This window comes from Erinaceus europaeus, chromosome 2, assembly GCF_950295315.1.
Source record: "Erinaceus europaeus chromosome 2, mEriEur2.1, whole genome shotgun sequence".
NCBI lineage: Eukaryota > Metazoa > Chordata > Mammalia > Eulipotyphla > Erinaceidae > Erinaceus > Erinaceus europaeus.
In genome coordinates this window covers 1228525-1247675 of record NC_080163.1, presented here as the reverse complement: position 1 = coordinate 1247675, position 19151 = coordinate 1228525, and the positions used below count along the sequence as shown (strand labels likewise).

General features: G+C 44.2%; 1 protein-coding gene across 1 annotated transcript in view; it reads left to right on the top strand.

Moving 5' to 3' along the window:
• The window catches only part of LOC103128202 (leukocyte immunoglobulin-like receptor subfamily A member 6), a 180698-nt gene that overhangs the window by 106526 nt on the left and 55021 nt on the right, over positions 1-19151 (top strand). The window lies entirely within an intron of this gene.

Below are 19151 nucleotides of genomic sequence, written 5' to 3'. Positions count from 1 at the left end.
AAAAATATATATGAAAGAGAGAGATTCATGAATGAGTCTATACCAGGAGGCGAGAGAATGCAGATTACATTGACAACATCAGCAAAAATAAATCTGAATTCTCCTCTCTACTCAATATGCTGGATCTCGACATCTAGGAAGAAATTAACAAAGAAGAAAAAAGTCTTGCAGAGACGGAGAGCCTGGCACCTAGCCCACCAGCCACCTGCCCGGCTGCTGTCTGTCTGCTCTGGACGGACCGTCATGCATCTGGCGCGAGCGTCTCTGGGTTCTGCCTGTGTGACATTCGCTGAGCTTCCTGAAATCGTGCCTCAGTGAGCTTGGGGAGCACAACACGTCTTTCCACTTCCGTGTATCCTCTCTTGCCTTTCTCATAGTGATTAAAGTGTTCCACGAGCAAGACTTTTTTCTTCTTTGTCTCACCAGAAGGTCCAGCTGGGCCACCTCCTGGCCCTGAGCTCTTATCTGAAACTTGATCCCTGTGTTCGTCCGTCTCTCAATAGCTTGAAAATCCAAGCACGAAAGCGAGTGTGTGTGGCCCAGCGTCCTCTGCGGTGGTGCAGAGGAAGAGGGAATCTGGGCTCCTCTTCATCGTTCCCACACAGCAACGATGCAGAGATCAAGTTTCAGATAAGAGCTCAGGGCCTGGAGGTGGTCCAGGTGGTTCAGTGCACATGTTACAGTGCACAAGGACCCCGGTTCAAGCCGACATTCCCCACCTGCAGGGAGAAAGATTCACGAGTGGTGAAGCAGACTGTCTCTCTGTCTCTCTCCCTCTGTATCACCTGCTTCCCTCTCAACTTCTGGCTGTCTCTATCCAATAAATAAAGATAATAAAAAATAAGTATTAAAAAAGGAAGAACTTGGTGATACTCAGAGAAGTGGGAGAACAGACTGACCCAGAGCGGTTGAACTGAGACCTGAAGCATCTCAGGAGTGAAAGTCTTTTGCATAACCAATGTGCTGCCTCCCCGTCCAGAAACATGTCTTTCTGTTTTTTTTTTTAATGAGAGAGAGAGAAGAGGAAATTGCTGTCTTCCCAGCCCCTGAGACTATTTTAAGCCTTTTTTCCCTTTGTTTATTTGTTTTTTTGGGTAAGACACAGAGAAATTGAGACAGGAGGGGAGATAAAGAAGGAGAGAGACAGAGGGATACATGCGGCCCTGCTTCACCACTCACAAAGCTCCCCCTGCAGGTGGGAACCAGGGGCTCGAACCCCGGTCCTCGTGCCCTGTAACTAAGTGTGCCACCCCCTAGTCCCCTTAAGTCTTTTTTTAATGATTGATGGATGGATGGAAAGACAAGCAGAGCATCACTCTGGCACATGTGCTGCCAGGGACTGAACCAGAGACCCACACTCAAGAGCCAAACACGCCTCTGCTGTGCCAGCCCCGGCTGACTTCTGTTTAAAGCTTGGAGGGGCAAGCCGATCCACAGAGCCCTCTTGTTGGTCTGCTTTTTTAAAAAATTTATTTCTTTATTGGGGAATTAATATTTTACATTCAACAGGAAATACAATAGTTTGTACATGCATAACATTCCCCAGTTTCCCATTTAACAATACAACCCCCACTATGTCATTTATCATCCTTCGTGGACCTGTAGTCTCCCCACCCACCCAACCCAGAGTCTTTTACTTTGGTGCAATACGCCAATTCCATTTCAGGTTCTACTTGTGTTTCCTTTTCTGATCTTGTTTTTCAACTTCTGCCTGAGAGTGAGATCATCCCATATTCATCCTTCTGTTTCTGACTTATTTCACTCAACATGATTTTTTCAAGGTCCATCCAAGATCGGCTGAAAACGGTGAAGTCACCATTTTTTACAGCTGAGTAGTATTCCATTGTGTATATATACCACAACTTGCTCAGCCACTCATCTGTTGTTGGACATCTGGATTGCTACCAGGTTTTGGCTATTACAAATTGTGCTGCCAAGAACATATGTGTACACAGATCTTTTTGGATGGGTGTGATGGGTTCCTTAGGATATATCCCCAGGAGAGGAATTGCAGGGTCATAGGGTAGATCCATTTCTAGCCTTCTGAGAGTTCTCCACAGAGGTTGGATCAATTGCCATTCCCACCAGCCGTGCAGGAGGGTTCCTTTGACCCCACACCCTCTCCAGCATTTGCTGCTGTTACCTTTTCTGATGTATGACATTCTCACAGGAGTGAAATGATATCTCATTGTTGTCTTGATTTGCATTCCTATGACAGTAAGAGACTTGGAGCATTTTTTCATTTGTTTCTCTGCCTTTTGGATCTCTTCTGTGGTGAATATTCTGTCCAAGTCCTCCTCCCATTTTTGTATTCAGTTATTTGTTGTCTTGTTGTTGAGTCTGGCAAGCTCTTTATATATGTTGGTTATTAAACTCTTATCTGATGTATTGCATGTAAATATCTTCTCCCATTCTGTGAGGGGTCTCTTGGTTTGGGTAGTGGTTTCTTTTGCTGTGAAGAAGCTTTTTAATTTGATGTAGTCCCATAGGTTTATACTTGCCTTAGTCTTCTTTGTAATTGGATTCGTTTCATTGAAAATGTCTTTACAATGTATGCGGAAAAGAATTCTGCTAATATTTTCTTCTAAGTATCTGATAGTTTGTGGTCTAACATCCAAGTCCTTGATCCACTTGCAATTTACTTTTGTATTTGGTGAAATACAGTGGTTCAGTTTCATTCTTCTGCATGTTTCAACCCATTGTTTCCAACACCATTTGTTGAAGAGACTCTGCTTTCCCCATGTAATAGTCTGGGCACCTTTGTCAAAGATTAGATGTCCAGAGGTGTGGGGCCTCATTTCTGGATTCTCAATTCTATTCCACTGGTCAGTGTGCCTATTCATGTTCCACTACCAAGCAGTTTTGATGGCAATGGACCTATAATACAATTTGAGATCTGGGAGTGTGATGCCTCCAGTTCTGTTCTTTTTTCTCATGATTGTTTTGGCAATTCTAGGTCTTTTCTGGTACCAGATAAACATTTGTAGCATTTGTTCTATTCTCCTAAAAAATGTGCTTGGGATCTTGATGGGGATAGCATTAAATTTGTAGATGGCTCTGGGTAATATATTCATTTTGATTATGTTAATTGTTCCAACCCATGAACATGGAATATCTTTCCACTCCTTTGTGTCTTTTTCAATTTCTTTGAGTAGGGACTCATAATTTTCAGTATACAAGTCTTTCACTTCTTTGGTTATCTTTACTCCTAGGGATTTTATTGTTTTAGTTGCTATAGTAAAAGAAATTAATTTCTGGATTTCAATTTCTTCTAGCTTAGTGTTTGCATAGAGGAATGCCACTGACTTGTGAATGTTTATTTTGTATCCAGACACCTTACTGTATTGCCTGATTATTTCCAAAAGCTTCTTGCTGGATTCCTTAGGTTTTTCCATGTATATTATCATGTCATCTGCAAATAGGGAGAGTTTGACTTCTTCTGTTCCAATCTGTATCCCTTTAATTCCTTGCTCCTGCCTGATTGCTATGATAATAACTTCCAACACTATGTGAATAGTAATGGTGATAGTGGGCAGCCCTGTCTAGTACCTGATCTGAGGGGAAATGCTTCCAGTTTTTCGCCATTGAGTATGATGTTGGCTGTAGGTTTGCTATATAGAGACTCCATTATCTTCAGGAATTTTCCATCTATTCCCATTTTTGTAGTGTTTTGATCATAAAGGGATGTTGTATTTTTTCAAAGGCTTTCTCTGCATCTATTGATATGACCATGTGGTTTTTGGTCTTGCTTTTGTTGATGTGGTGGATCACATTGATTGATTTACGTATATTAAACCAACCTTGCATGCCTGGGATAAACCCCACTTGGTCATGATGAACAATCTTTTTGATATACTGCTGTATCCGGTTGGCTAGAATTTTGTTCAATATTTTCGCATCTATGTTCATCAGAGATATTGGTCTGTAGTTTTCTTTTTTGGTTGTGTCCCTGTCTGCTTTTGGTATCAGGGTGATGTTGGCTTCATAGAAGCTGGCAGGGAGTATTCCAGTGTCTTCAATCTTCTGGAAGACTTTTAAAAGTAGAGGTACTAGTTCTTCTTTGAAGGTTTTGTAGAATTCATTTGTAAAACCATCTGGTCCAGACCTTTTATTTTTGGGGAGATCATTGATAACTGTTTCAATTTCATTAGGTGTGATGGGCCTGTTCATGTAATCCACTTCCTCCTTACTTAGTTTTGGAAGTTGGTAGGTATCTAGGAAATTATTCATTTCTTCCAGGTTCTCTAGCTTGGTGTCATATAGTTGTTCACAGAAGCCTCGCATGATATGTTGAATTTCTGCAGTGTCTGTTGTGATATCTCCTCTTTCATTTACTATCCGATTTATTTGGGTCCTCTCCTGTTTTTGTTTTGTGAGTCTGGCTAAAGGTTTGTCGATTTTCTTCACTCTTTCAAAGAACCAACATTTACTTTCGTTGATCTCTTGTATGGTTTTCCTATTCTCAATGTTATTTATTTCTGCCCTAATTTTAGTGATTTCTGTCCTTCTGGTTGCTTTAGGATACCTTTGTTGTTCTTCTTCTAGGTCTTTAAGATGTGCAATCAGGCTGTTTATTTGTGCTTTATTTGTGCTTTTTCTTGTTTCCTAATGTGTGCTTGTATAGCTATGAACTTTTCTCTTAGGACTGCTTTATCTGTGTCCCAAATATTTTGATATCCTGTGTCTTCATTTTCATTGAACTCTCGAAACATTTTGATTTCTTCCTTGATTACCATTTGACCCAGAAGTTATTAAAAAGTGTACTGTTGAGCATCCACATTTTGGGACTGTTATTAATCTTTTGTTGATTGTTAAGTGTTAGTTTAATTCCACTGTGGTCTGAGAAGATGCTTGGGATTATTTCAGTGCTCTTGAATTGGCTGATGCTTTCTTTGTGGCCTAACATATGGTCTATCCTTGGGAATGACCCATGTGGATTTGAGTAAAATGTGTATTCCAGTTTCTTGGGATGAATGTCCAATAGTTCTAGTTTATCTATCTCTTCATTTAGCTCCCTTATGCTTTTATTGATTTTCTTCCTGGATGATCTGTCAAGTTGAGAGAGTGGGGTGTTGAAGTCTCCTACTATGATTGTGTTACTGTTAATATATTTCTGTAGCTCTTTCAGTAGAAGTTTGGTGTATTTAGATGGCTTCTCATTGGGTGCATAGATGTTAATAATTGTTAAGTCCTCTTGATTGACTGATCCTCTGAGCATTAAGTAGTGTCCATTCCTATCTCTTTTAATCTTATCTATTTTAAAGTCGATCATGTCAGATATGAGAATAGCTGTTCCTGCCCTTTTTTGTGGGCCATTGGCTTGAATGATAGTTTTCCATCCTTTCACTTTAAGTCTGTGTTTGTCTTGTTGAGTTAGGTGGGTTTCCTGTAGATAGCATATTGTTGGGTTGTATTTTCTGATCCATCTTCCTACTCTGTGTCTTTTAATAGGTGAATTCAGGCCATTGACATTTATTGATATCAAAGATTGAAGATATTTTAACGCCATTCTCGTAGAGTTTTAGAGTGTTTTGATATATGTCCTATTTGTGGTGGTCTGGTTGTTTATAGGAGACCTTTCAGAACTTCTTTCAGGGCAGGCTTGGTGATGGTTGATTCCTTAAACTGTTGCGTGTCTGAGAAGGTTTTGATGCCTCCATCTAGTCTGAATGACAGCCTAGCAGGATGTAGTATTCTTGGCTGAAAGCCTTTCTCATTGAGCACTCGATAGATATCTTGCCATTCTCTTCTGGCCTGTAGTGTTTGTATGGAGAAGTCTTCTGCTAATCTTATGGGTTTTCCTTTGTAGGTGACTGTTTTCCTCTTGCAGCCTTCAGGATCCTTTCTTTATCCTTATTCCTTTCCATTCTAAGTATGATATGTCTTGGTGTCTTTAGGTCTGGGTTAATTCTGTTTGGGACCCTCTGGGCTTCTTGAACCTTTATGTCTTTGATGTTGTCTAGACTAGGGAAGTTTTCAGCTATTATGGCCTGGAAAATGCTTTCTTCCTCTCCTTCTCTTTCTTCCTCTGGTATGCCAATAATGTGTATATTGTTTCTTTTGAAGTCATCCCATAGGATTCTGTTGTTGTTTTCAGCATCTCTTAATCTCTTTTTGAGATCTCTTACTTCGTTTTTAGTTGTCTCTAATTCATCCTCAATCTTGCTAATTCTGTCTTCAGCCTCATTTATTCTATTCTCTCTGCCCTCTGCTGTTTTCTGGAGTTCATCTATTTTGTTGCCCTGCTCTGATACTGTTTTAGCTTGTTCAGCTAGTTGCATTCTTAGCTCAGCGATTTCAGTTTTCAGCTCTCTAATAACCATGAGATAATTAGAATTTTCTTGCATATTCTCATTTGTTGTTCCTGCATTTCTGATTACAATTTTTTCAAATTCTTTACTCACTCCTGTTATTATTTCCATAGCTAATGTTTGCATGTTGAACTCGTTATTTTGTGCTTCACCCTCTGGAGGACTTTTAGCTGGATTCTTGTCCTGGTTCGATTCTCCAATATTTTTTCTTGTTGTTTTAACCACTTTATATATTATGTTATGAGTTCCCTTTATCAGTACTTTTCAAATTACTGATCACTATTGCCTGGATTGACTTGTGTCTAAGTAAGTTAAAGGGTTTACAGTGGTGGAAATTAACAGTTGTTTCAATCCCTGAGTTGGAGCTCCGTGGTTTAAAAACGTCTTTTTTTTCTTCCCTGTAGGCTATGGGAGCCAGAGGGCTCTTAAACTATCAATAGCCTTCTTAGCTTAATCACTGACTCCAAGAGATAAAGCAGGGTGTGACAGAGATAATCCAGTGGTTATGCAAAGAGACTTTCACAGCCCCTCAGCTATGCCACCGAGGTATAGGTCTTCTCCTGAGTTTCCTGGTTAGATCTCTGTCCCCTGGTGTCCCTCCCTGTCGCTGCTCCAGATTCTGAGGGTAGTAGCAATGGAGACTCAGAGTTGCACTTGGTCAGTCTCTGGGGAGTCCTCTCCTCCCTTCAGCTGTCCCCTTGTTGGTGGAGCAGACTGGAGGTGGTGGCTCAACTGATAAACTGCTGAACTGGTAGCAGTCACTTAATCTCTCCTTAAGCCCATCTCTCCTCTGTGTCACCAGCCACATGTGTTTGTACTCACCAGTGATTTACTGGGTTCCTGTGGTCATTTTAGTCCTGTCTTGTTTCGGTCCCAGGTGGTCTCCTTTGGTATTCCTAGTTGATCTGGGAGAGGAGAGGAGAGAAAGCAATCTGCTACTCGCAGCTCCGCCTCGGAAGTGGAATCTATTTGATTTAGTTCTTATGAAATAGAGTTTCACACTAGAGCCTGATCTAGTATACGTGACCCTGAGGACAGAACCCAGAGCCTCAGGCATATAACTCCTGCTCTCTGTCACCTGAGCTATTTCTCTACCCTTTTTTCTTCTTTTTCTCTCTCCTCTCCTCTCCTCTCTTCTTTTCTCCTCTCCTCCCCTCCTCTTCCCTCCCCCTCCCTTCTTCCCCACCCCTCCCCTCCTCCCCTTCCCTCTTCTCATCACCTTCCCTCCCCCCTCCTCCTTTCCTTCCTTATTTCCTTCCTTCCTTTCTTCCTTCCTTCTTTCCTTCCTTCCTTCCACAAGAGCACTCTTTAGCTTTGGCTTACCATGCTGTGAGATTGAACCTGGGACTTTGGTGCCTCAGACATAAAGTCTTTTTGCATCACTGTTGAACTATCCCCTCCCCCCTTTTCTCTTTTTACTGCCAAATATACAGCAGCAGGTGGCACAGGGCCAACCAGGTGCAGAAGCTGATCACAGGTGGCCTCTGGGCCTCCACACTCAGCTCCATGTTGGTCTAAGGCTGCAGCTCCCAGGATCCTCCAGGGGCTGCCTGCACTGACCTGGGCACACAGCAGGGGCCCTGCAGATGCTGAGAGCACAGAAGTGTTGGCTGCCATCCCAGCTCCTCCTCTGGTCAGTGCCCATGAAAGGACCATGCATATGCATCTAGCAGTAGTCTGACGAGGCCAGGCTCACAGCTGCAGTGACTCCCAGTGTCTGAGGAGGCTGGGCTGACAGCTGCAGTGACCCCCACTATCTGAGGAGGTCGGCTCCTTGGCTGCAGTGACCCCCAGTTTCTGAGGAGGCTGGGCTGACAACTGCAGTGACCCCCAGTGCCTGAGGAGGCCAGGCCCATGGCTGCAGTGACCCCCAGTGTCTGGGAAGGCCGGGCCCATGGCTGCAGTGACTTCCAGTGTCTGTGGAGGCTGGGCTCACAGCTGCAGTGACTCCCAGTGTCTGTGGAGGCTGGGCCTATGGCTGCAGTGACCCCCAGTGTCTGAGGAATCCAGGTCCATGGCTGAAGTGACCCCCAGAATCTTACAAGGCCATTCCCATGGCTGCAGTGACTCCCAGTGTCTGTGGAGGCTGGGCCTATGGCTGCAGTGACCCCCAGTGTCTTAGGAGTCCAGGTCCATGGCTGCAGTGACCCCCAGTGTCTGAAGAGGCCAGGCCCATGGCTGCAGTGACTCCCAGTGTCTGTGGAGGACGGACCTATGGCTGCAGTGACCCCTAGTGTCTGAGGAGTCCAGGTCCATGGCTGCAGTGACCCCCAGTGTCTGAGGAGTCCAGGTCCATGGCTGCAGTGACCCCCAGTGTCTGAGGAGGCCGGGCCCATGGCTGCAGTGACTCCCAGTTTCTGAAAGACACCCAGGTTCTGGTTCAGAGACCCGCCCTAGGCAGCCTCTTTAGAAGCAACCCCTGAGGGCACTCTATCACTTCTCCAGCTCTCCTGGAGGAGTGTCCTCTCCTCGGAGGGGAAGCATCTTTTCCTGATGCAGGCGACAAGACCACAAGACATCACAGCTGTGGGCGCCCAAGGCTGAGTTCCCTGGGTGCAGGGCTCATCCATGGAGGAGCTCCAGCAATTCCCTGGGCCCCTGGCTGGAGAGACGGGGTGGCACAGAAAATCCAGGTGGTCAACTGGGTCTTTTGAGCTGGACTCGTGAAAAAAATTCAAGTGTCACTACAGGTTACACATCACCTCTGCCATTATGTCATTTCTTTTTAAAAAGCTTTACTTATTAGAGAGACAGAGACAGAGGCAGAGATGGACACCAGAGAATCAATCAGTCAGGCTTATCTGTTGCTGGGGATCAACCTTGAGACTTTGTGCCTGCAGGTGCATTGCTCTAGTCACTGGACAACCTTCTGAGCCCATTATGCAATTTTATTTTAATTACTTAATTAATCCATTTATTTAGTTTTCCCAAGAGCAGTGCTCAGCTCTGGCTTATGGTGGTGCAGAGGATTGAACATGGGACTTTGGAGCCTCAGACATCAGAATCTCTTTGCAGAACCATTATGCTGTCTACTCCTGCCCTTCATTATGTAAATTAAAAAATAGCTTTATTTTATTTTACTTTTACCAGATCACTGCTAAGCTCTGGGTCTTGTGCTGTGGGGCTTGAATCAGGAACTTTCTGCCTCAGGCATGAATGTCTTTCTGAATAGCCATTATATTATCTCCTCAGTCTGGAGTTATTTATTTATTTGTTTATTTATTTGAGGGGGCTCTGGAACACCACTAGGGCATATGTGTTGCTGGGAGGTGAACTGGGGACTTCAAACTGCAATTGTCCCCTTGATTTCCTAACCCCCAGCCAGGAGTGAGATCCCTGGCATTCTCAGCGCAGCCCCTCCAGCTCCACCCATGTTGCTGGGGAGACAAGGCCTCATCTTCTCTCAGATCTGAGTGCTGTTCCATTGTGCACAGACACCACGACTCCCACACCCACTCCGCTGTCCCGGGACAACTGCACTATTTCCAAGCTCTGCAACACAGAGTCACAAGGAACACCACGTTCCACTGGAAAACTTTGCAGTTATGAAAGAGAAGAGTTTGATTTATTTATAGTGAGGGAGGGGACTAGAGTGTCACTCTGGCATGGAACCTGGGACCTCACGCTGGGGAGTCCAGACTTTAGCCACTGTGCCACCTCTGGGACCCCACACACACTTGAGTATTGAGTGAAAACATTCAAAATCCTGCCCCTTTGCAACATTAGTGTGTGTGACATAGAACTGATCATTCCCACTATATATGTGACCCCCAGGTCCCACACACACAAAAGCAGCCCCGGGAGTGGGGCGCTGCCAGTTTGGGCTAAGTAAGCAGCCCAGAGCGGGAACTCTGCCCAAGGGGCACATCTGCTGGGGACTCATGTGCCTGGGACCAAGCCCCTGCTGGCTGGTGAGAAGACCAAGGGGAACAGTCAGTCCAGGGGGATGAAACGAGGAAAGTCCCAGACAGACATGGTGCAACCAGAGAAAGGAAATGCAAATGAGGGGAGTGGACGGAAATGTGCCCAGCTGCTCCAGTCAGCAGAGAGATGCAAGGCCATGAGCTGACCCGGTATCAGACAGACGGGACCAGCTCCAGTCACCAGGAAAATGAAAAGGGGCCAGGAGCTGACCCGGCTGAGGGCCACAGAACTGGCTGTGCAGGACACAAGCTGCCACAAGCCGACAGGTTCTGGGCGAGCAGCAGGCCCCACAGCACCAACACCTCGGCTCTCCAAAGACAGAAACACATGCTGCTGGTCAGCACACTTGCAGGAAGGAGTTTGAGACACTCAGCCGCCATGGCCCAAGGAGGAGCCCAGCAGAGCTTCACAGCCTGGAGGACGGGCAGCTGTCTTCACTGAGCACCACTCCATGTGACTCACAAAGAAAGCAGACACACACACACACACACACACACACGCACACTCACACAGACACACACACAGTCACACACACACAGACACACACACAGACACACACACAACACACACACACAACACACATGCACACAAACACACACAGACACACAGTCACACACACTCATACACACACTCACACACACACTCATACACACACACTCACACACACACATGCACACACACAGACACACACACACAACAACACACACAGTCACACACACTTATACACACACAACACACACACACCACACACACACAACACACACACGCGCACACACACACCACACACACATCACACACACACGCACACACAAACACAGACACATACACACAACACACACATCACACACAGACACACACATGCATGCACACACGCACACACACACTCACACACACACAGCAGAACATGGGTGTACCTGTGTCTGTGGGGCACAGGGGCTAGAGCGGGGTGTCCATTGCCTCTGGGGAGGGTTCCCGGGAAATCTGGGTGTGCTCACCTTGTGAGACTTCTTCCTTCCTCCCTCCTTTCTTTTCTTTTCTTTTTTTTTTTGAGAATGCAGATTTTTTTTCCTTTTTAGTACTGTTTTTTTATTGGGGAATTAATGTTTTACATTCAACAGTAAGTACAATAGTTTATACATGCCTAACATTCCCAAGATTCCCATATAACAGTACAACCCCCACTAGGTCCTCTGAATCCTTCTTGGACCTGTACTCTCCCCACACACACACACACACCCCAGAGTCTTTTTGGTGAGATATGCCAATTCCATTTCAGGTTCTACTTCCGTTTTCTTTTCTGATCTTGTTTTTCAACTTCTGCCTGAGAGTGAGATCATCCCATATTTATCCTTCAGTTTCTGACTTATTTCACTTAACATGAATTTTTCAAGGTCTATCCAAGATCGGCTGAAAACGGTAAAGTCACCATTTTTAACAGCTGAGTAGTATTCCATTGTATATCTAGACCACAACTTGCTCAGCCACTCATCTGTTGTTGGACACCTGGGTTGCTTCCAGGTTTTGGCTATTACAAATTGTGCTGCCAAGAACATATGTGTACACAGATCTTTTTGAATGGATATGTTGGGTTCCTTAGGATATATCCCCAGGAAGGGAATTGCAGGGTCATAGGGTAGATCCATTTCTAGCCTTCTGAGAGTTCTCCAGACTGTTCTCCACAAAGGTTGAACCAATTGACATTCCCACCAGCAGTGCAGGAGGGTTCCTTTGACCCCACACCCTCTCCAGCATTTGCTGCTGTTATCTTTTCTGATGTATGACATTCTCACAGGAGTGAAGTGGTATCTCGTTGTTGTCTTGATTTGCATTTCTCTGACAATCAGAGACTTGGAGCATTTTTTCATGTGTTTCTCAGCCTTTTGGCTCTCTTCTGTGGTGAATATTCTGTCGATGTCCTCCCCCCATTTTTGGATGGGGTTATTTGTTGACTTGTTGTTGAGTTTGGCAAGCTCTTTATATATGTTGGTTATGAAACTCTTGTCTGATGTATGGCATGTAAAGATCTTCTCCCATTCTGTGAGGGGTCTCTTGGTTTGGGTAGTGGATTCTTTTGCTGTGAAGAAGCTTCTTAAATTGATGTAGTCCCATAGGTTTATACTTGCCTTTGTCTTCTTTGTAATTGGATTCATTTCATTGAAGATGTCTTTGAAACTTACGTGGAAAAGAGTTCTGCCAATATTTTCCTCTAAGTATTTGATAGTTTGTGGTCTAACATCCAAGTTCTTGATCCACTTGCAATTTACTTTTATATTTGGTGAATTACAGTGATTCAGTTTCATTCTTCTGCATGTTTCAACCCATTGTTTCCAACACCATTTGTTGAAGAGACTCTGCTTTCCCCATGTAATAGTCTGGGCCCCTTTGTCAAAGATTAGATGTCCATAGATGTGGGGGATCACTTCTGGGATCTCAATTCTATTCCACTGGTCAATGTGTCTATTCATGTTCCAGTACCAAGCAGTTTTGATGACAATGGCCCTATAATACAGTTTGAGATCTGGGAGTGTGATGCCTCCAGTTCTGTTCTTTTTTCTCATGATTGTTTTGGCAATTCTAAGTCTTTTCCAGTTCATAATTTTCAGTATACAAGTCTTTCACTTCTTTGGTTAGGTTTACTCCTAGATATTTTATTGTTTTAGTTGCTATAGTAAAAGGAATTGATTTCTGGATTTCAATTTCTTCTAGCTTAGTGTTTGCATAGAGGAATGCCACTGACTTCTGAATGTTAATTTCGTAGCCTGACACCTTACTGTATTGCCTGATGATTTCCAAAAGCTTCTTGCTGGATTCCTTAGGTTTTTCCATGTATACTATCATGTCATCTGCAAATAAGGACAGTTTGACTTCTTCTCTTCCAATCTGTATCCCTTTAATTCCTTGCTCCTGCCTGATTGCTATGATAATAACTTCCAACACTATGTGAATAGTAATGGTGATAGTGGGCAGCCCTGTCTAGTACCTGATCTGAGTGGAAATGCTTCCAGTTTTTCACCATTGAGTATGATGTTGGCTGTAGGTTTGCTATATACAGACTGCACTATCTTCAGGAATTTTCCATCTATTCCCATTTTTGTAGTGTTTTGATCATAAAGAGATGTTGTATTTTGTCAAAGGCTTTCTCTGTATCTGCTGATATTATCATGGGGTTTTTGGTCTTGCTTTTGTTGATGTTGTGGATCACATTGATTGATTTAAGTATATTAAACCAACCTTGCATGCCTGGGATAAACCCCACTTGGTCATGATGGACAATCTATTTGATATACTGCTGTATCCAGTTGGCTAGAATTTTGTTCAGTATGTTAGCATCTATGTTCATCAGAGATATTGGTCTGTAGTTTTCTTTTTTGGTTGTATCCCTGTCTGCTTTTGGTATCAGGGTGATGTTGGCTTAATAGAAGCTGGCAGGGAGTATTCCAGTGTCTTCAATCTTCTGGAAGACTTTTAAAAGTAGAGGTATTAGTTCTTCTTTGAAGGTTTTGTAGAATTCATTTGTAAAACCATCTGGTCCAGGCCTTTTATTTTTGGGGAGATTTTTGATAACTGTTTCAATGTCATTAGCTATGATGGGCCTGTTCATGTTATCCACTTCCTCTTTACTTAGTTTTGGAAGTTGGTAGGTATCTAGGAAATCGCCCATTTCTTCCAGGTTCCCTAGCTTGGTAGCATATAGTTGTTCATAGAAGTCTTGCATGATACGTTGAATTTCTCTGATGTCTGTTGTGATATCTCCTCTTTCATTTAGTATGCGATTTATTTGGGTCTTCTCTTGTTTTTGTTTTGTGAGTCTGGCTAAAGGTTTGTCAATTTTGTTCACACTTTTGAAGAACCAACATTTACTTTCGTTGATCTTTTGTATGGTTTTCTTATTCTCAATGTTATTTATTTCGGCCCTAACTTTAGTGACTTCTGTCCTTCTGGTTGCTTTAGTGTTCCTTTGTTGTTGTTCTTCTAGGTCTTTAAGATGTGCAATCAGGCTGTTTATTTGTGCTTTTTCTTGTTTCCTAATATGTGCTTATATAGCTATGAAATTCCCTCTCAGTACTGCCTTAGCTGTGTCCCAAATATTTTGATACCTTGTGTCTTCATTTTCATTGAAGTCTCAATGGCGACTAATCCCTAACACTGCAAAAACAGTATCATCTGATTTCATGCCTCGGCCTCGCATGAGCTTAATGTGCAGCTTGGCGATACGAGAATCCGGCATGAAGCCCAGCCAGTCTATCTTGGCGTTACTCTCGATCGCACTCTGTCATTTCACAAACATCTCATAAAAACTGCAGCAAAGGTGGGCGCGAAGAATAACATCATTGCAAGACTGGCCAGCTCCTCATGGGGCGCGAGCGCTTCCACACTACGATCATCATCTCTGGCATTATGCTATTCCACTGCAGAATACTGTGCCCCAGTATGGTTCCGTAGCCCCCATGTCCACTTGGTCGATTCCAAATTATATTCCTCCATGAGGATAATTTCTGGAACCATCCGTTCCACCCCGGTTCCATGGCTGCCAGTTCTTAGCAACATCGCCCCGCCAGATATTCGTCGGGATGCAGCATCATCTAAGTTCATTTTCCATGTCGATGCTCAACCGGACCTGCCAATATACTCGGATATCTTAGCCCACCCTGTTCAATGCTTGACGTCTCGTCACCCAATCTGGTCCCCTACGCCTACACTGAACTTCCCTGTTCCAGTCTCTTGGAAACAGAGCTGGCAGTCAGCTGAGGTAAAGAACAAACACCTCATCACAGACCCCTGCAAGCATCAACCCGGCTTTGACCTAGCACGTTATGATTGGGCCCTCCTCAATCGCTATCGAACAGGCCATGGCCGGTGCGCCACTATGTTCCATCGCTGGGGAGCCAGAGATGACTCGAACTGCCCCTGCAGCTACAGACAGACTATGACTCACATAGTCAACGACTGCCACCTCTCCAGATTCAAAGGAGGTCTCGAAACTTTACGTCAGGCTCAACCTGATGCTGTTGACTGGCTACGGAACAAAGGCAAATGCTAGAAGAAAAAAATGCCATTCTTGTTGAGTTTTAGAGTGTTCTGACATATGTCCTATTTATGAGGGTCTGACTGTTTATAGAAGACCTTTCAGAACTTCTTTCAGGGCAGGCTTGGTGATAGTTGATTCCTTCAACTGTTGCTTGTCTGAGAAGGTTTTGATGCCTCCATCTAGTCTGAATGACAGTCTAGCAGGATATAGTATTCTTGGTTGAAAGCCTTTCTCATTGAGCACTCGATAGGTATCTTGCCATTCTCTTCTGGCCTGTAGTGTTTGTATGGAGAAATCTGCTGCTAATCATATGGGTTTTCTTTTGTTGCCTTAAGGATCCTTTCTTTATCCTTATTCCTTTCCATTCTAAATATGACGTGTCTTGGTGTCTTTAAGTCTGGGTTAATTTTGTTTGGGACCCTCTAGGCTTCTTGAATCTTTATTTCTTTGATGTTGTCTGGACTAGAGAATTTTTCAGCTATTATGGCCTGAAGAATGCTTTCTTCCTCTCTCTCTCTTTCTTCCTCTGGTAAGCCAATAATGTGTATATCGTTTCTTTTGAAGTCATCCCATAGGTCTCTGTTGTTGTTTTCAGCATCTCTTAGTCTTTTTTTGAGATCTCTTACTTCTTTTTTAGTTGTCATCCTCAATCTTGCTAATTCTGTCTTCAGCCTCATAGATTCTATTCTCTCTGCCCTCTACTGTTTTCTGGAGTTCATCTATTTTGTTGCCCTGTTCTGATACTATTTAGCTTATTCAGCTAGTTGTGTTCTTAGCTCAGCTATTTCAGCTTTCAACTCTCTAATAACCTTGAGATAGTTAGTGTTTTTTTCCAGAGTCTCATTTGTTGTTCCTGTATTTCTGATTACAATTCTTTCAAACTCTTTACTAACTCCTGTGATTATTCCCTTAGCTAGTGTTTGGATGTTTACCTCGTTATTTTGTGCTTCACCCTTTGGGGGGCTTTTACTTGGACTGTTGTCCTGGCTAGTTTCTCCAATATTTCTTCTTGTTGGTTTACCCATTTCATATATTATGTTATGAGTTCCCTCTTCTGTAGCAAATGTTGCGAAGGTTTTACCTGGTGGGATTAATTAATACCCTGCAGGCCAGGCATATACCAGGAAAACAATGATTATGTAAATAGACCATAGTATCAGCAATGGAGGATGAAGCAGAGTTGGGGGTGGGGGCTGGCTTAATGCCTGACATTCCCTGGAAATCTAGGTGTGCTCACCTTGAAAGTCTCTTCCTTCTTCCCTCCTTTCTTTCTTTCTTTTTTTTTTTGTTCATTTTTCTTTCTTTTGCCACTAGGTTTATCACTGGGGCTTGGTACCTGTGTGAGGAACCTACCACTCCTGGTGGCCATTTTCCCCCTGCTAGGATAGTGTGGGGGAGCCTCTTCCCGGGTGCATATTCTCTGGGTTGGAGAGAACTCAACTGGAGTCAGCCTGGGCTGCTACTCACTCAGCAATGTGAAAGAGACGACTCAGGAACAGACACATGGTGGCCACGCAATTCCATTTTTTGTTGATCAGAGAGCCAAGGCTTTTAAAGGTCAGACCCAGAAATGGCAAGCCAGAAACAGAAATGTCTAGGAAAGGGGAAGAGAAAGGCAAAAGGGGATGCAAAGGTAGGAACTTCCTTAGCAACTGCTGCAAGGGTTTTACCCGGTAGGATTAGTAATATCCTGCAGACAGAGAGGGTGTTGAGGATAGAAACAAGATAGATCAAAGCAATGGAATGTGTGGGGAATCTTTCAGGCAAAACAATGATTATGTAGATAATAAGGGAGCAGGCCATAGTATCAGGAATGCAGGGTGATTTGAGAGGCAGGGAGTCTGATAATTTGAGGCAAACCTTTGGGGTTATTCCTGGCCCCTTGCTCATCCTCTTGGTAGAAAGAGAGAGATTGACAAGATAGACACACTCCTCAGGTCACAACCTTCTAGGCTCTACCACATCCTCACAATTTCCTGACATTTCCCTTTCTTTTCTTTGACAAGACAGAAAGAAATTGAGAGGGGAGGAGGAGTAGAGAGGGAGAGAGAAAGAGAAACACCAGTAGCCCTACTTTACTGTTCATTAAACTTCCCACTACAGGTGGGGAGCGGGACTCGAACCCAGATCCCTGCACCTGGTAGTGTATGCTCTCCTGGGTGCACCACCACCCAGCCCAACCCGAGAGGTGTCACAAAATTGCACACTTAATGTGTGTGTTTTTAAGGTATATTGGCTTCTTTATTTCCCAGTGAGAGAGAGCAGAGGTGATAGAACCAGAGTGTCACACTGGCAAACTCACTGCTGGGCTTATCCCTGGACTCCGTGCTCACATACAGACGCTGTAGTCACGGGGCCACTACCCAGGCCGCAGCACGTGGACTTCTGCAATGTACGTATGCCTGTGAGGATCCAGGGACCACTCAGCTCTGACTTTTGGCGGTTCTGGGGATCGAACCTGGGCCCTCTAGAATGCAAGCCCTGTGTGTGACCACTAAGCCATCTCTCCACAGCCTAGAGTATTATTGCACCTTCAGATAGCTCCTCACCCACTTCTAAACAACAAATATATATTTTTTAATATTTATTTTATTTATTTATTCCCTTCTGTTGCCCTTGTTGTTTCATTGTTGTAGTTATTATTGTTGTTATCATTGTTGGATAGGACAGAGAGAAATGGAGAGAGGAGGGGCTGACAGAGAAGGGGAGAGAAAAAATAGATACCTGCAGACCTGATTCACCAACTGTGAAGCGACTCCCCTGCAGGTGGGGAGCCGGGGTTCGAACCGGGATCCTTATGCCGGTCCTTGTGCTTTGCGCCACCTGCGCTTAACCCGCTGCGCTACAGCCCGACTCCCAACAAATACATATTTTAAAATTATTTCTGTACTTACTGAGAGACACAGAGAGAATGAGAGCTAGAGCAGAGGAGTCACTGAGAAAGATGTGGTCTAGCTAGCTACACAGTGGAATACTACTCAGCTATTAAAAGTGGTGACTTCACCTTCTTCACCTCATCTTGGCTGGAGCTTGAAGGCATCTTGTGAAGTGAGATCTTCCAGAAAGAGAAGAAAGAACAAAGGATGATCTCACTTATGGACAGAAGTTGAAAAATAAGAACAGAAGGGAAAACACAGAGCAGAAGTCACACTGGAGATGGTGTCGTGCACCAAAGCAAAGGACTGTGGAGCAGGGTGGGGAGGGCTCAGGTCCCAGATCAAGATGGCAGAGGAGGACCTAGTGGGGGTTGAATTGTTATGTGGAGAACTGAGAAATGTCACACAAGTACCAACTATTATATTTTACTGTTGGCTATAAACCATTGATCCTCCCATAAAGAAATTGAAAAAGAATGGTGATTTCACTTTCTTCACGTCATCTAGGATGGAGCTTGGAGGAATCATGTTGAGTGAGGTAAGTCAGAAAGAGAAGGAGGAATACGGGATGGTTTCACTCATAGACAGATGGTGAGAATGCTACCATGACACCAGCCTGCCTTCCCTGGTCAGAAGACCTCACCACTGTGCCCTGGAACTCCACCTCCTCAGAGGCCTACTCAACCTGGGAAGGGAAGAGACAGCCTGGAGTTATGGATCAGCCTATCCACACCCATGTCAAGTGGAGAAGCAATTACAGAAGCAAGACCTCTGGCCTTCTGGACCTCGTAGACAGCTTTGGTCTCTATGTCTAGAGGGATAAAGATAGGGGAAGCTTTGGGGCTGGATGGAGGCATACCTGGTTGAGGGCTCATCTGACTGAGTGCAAGGAGGCCAATTCCTAGACCCCAGACCCAACATACAGGGGGAGAGCTTCACAAGTGTTGAAGCAGTGCTGCAGGTGTCTGTCTTTTCTACTCTTTGTTGTTAAAATTCGTAAGTTCTAGCTGG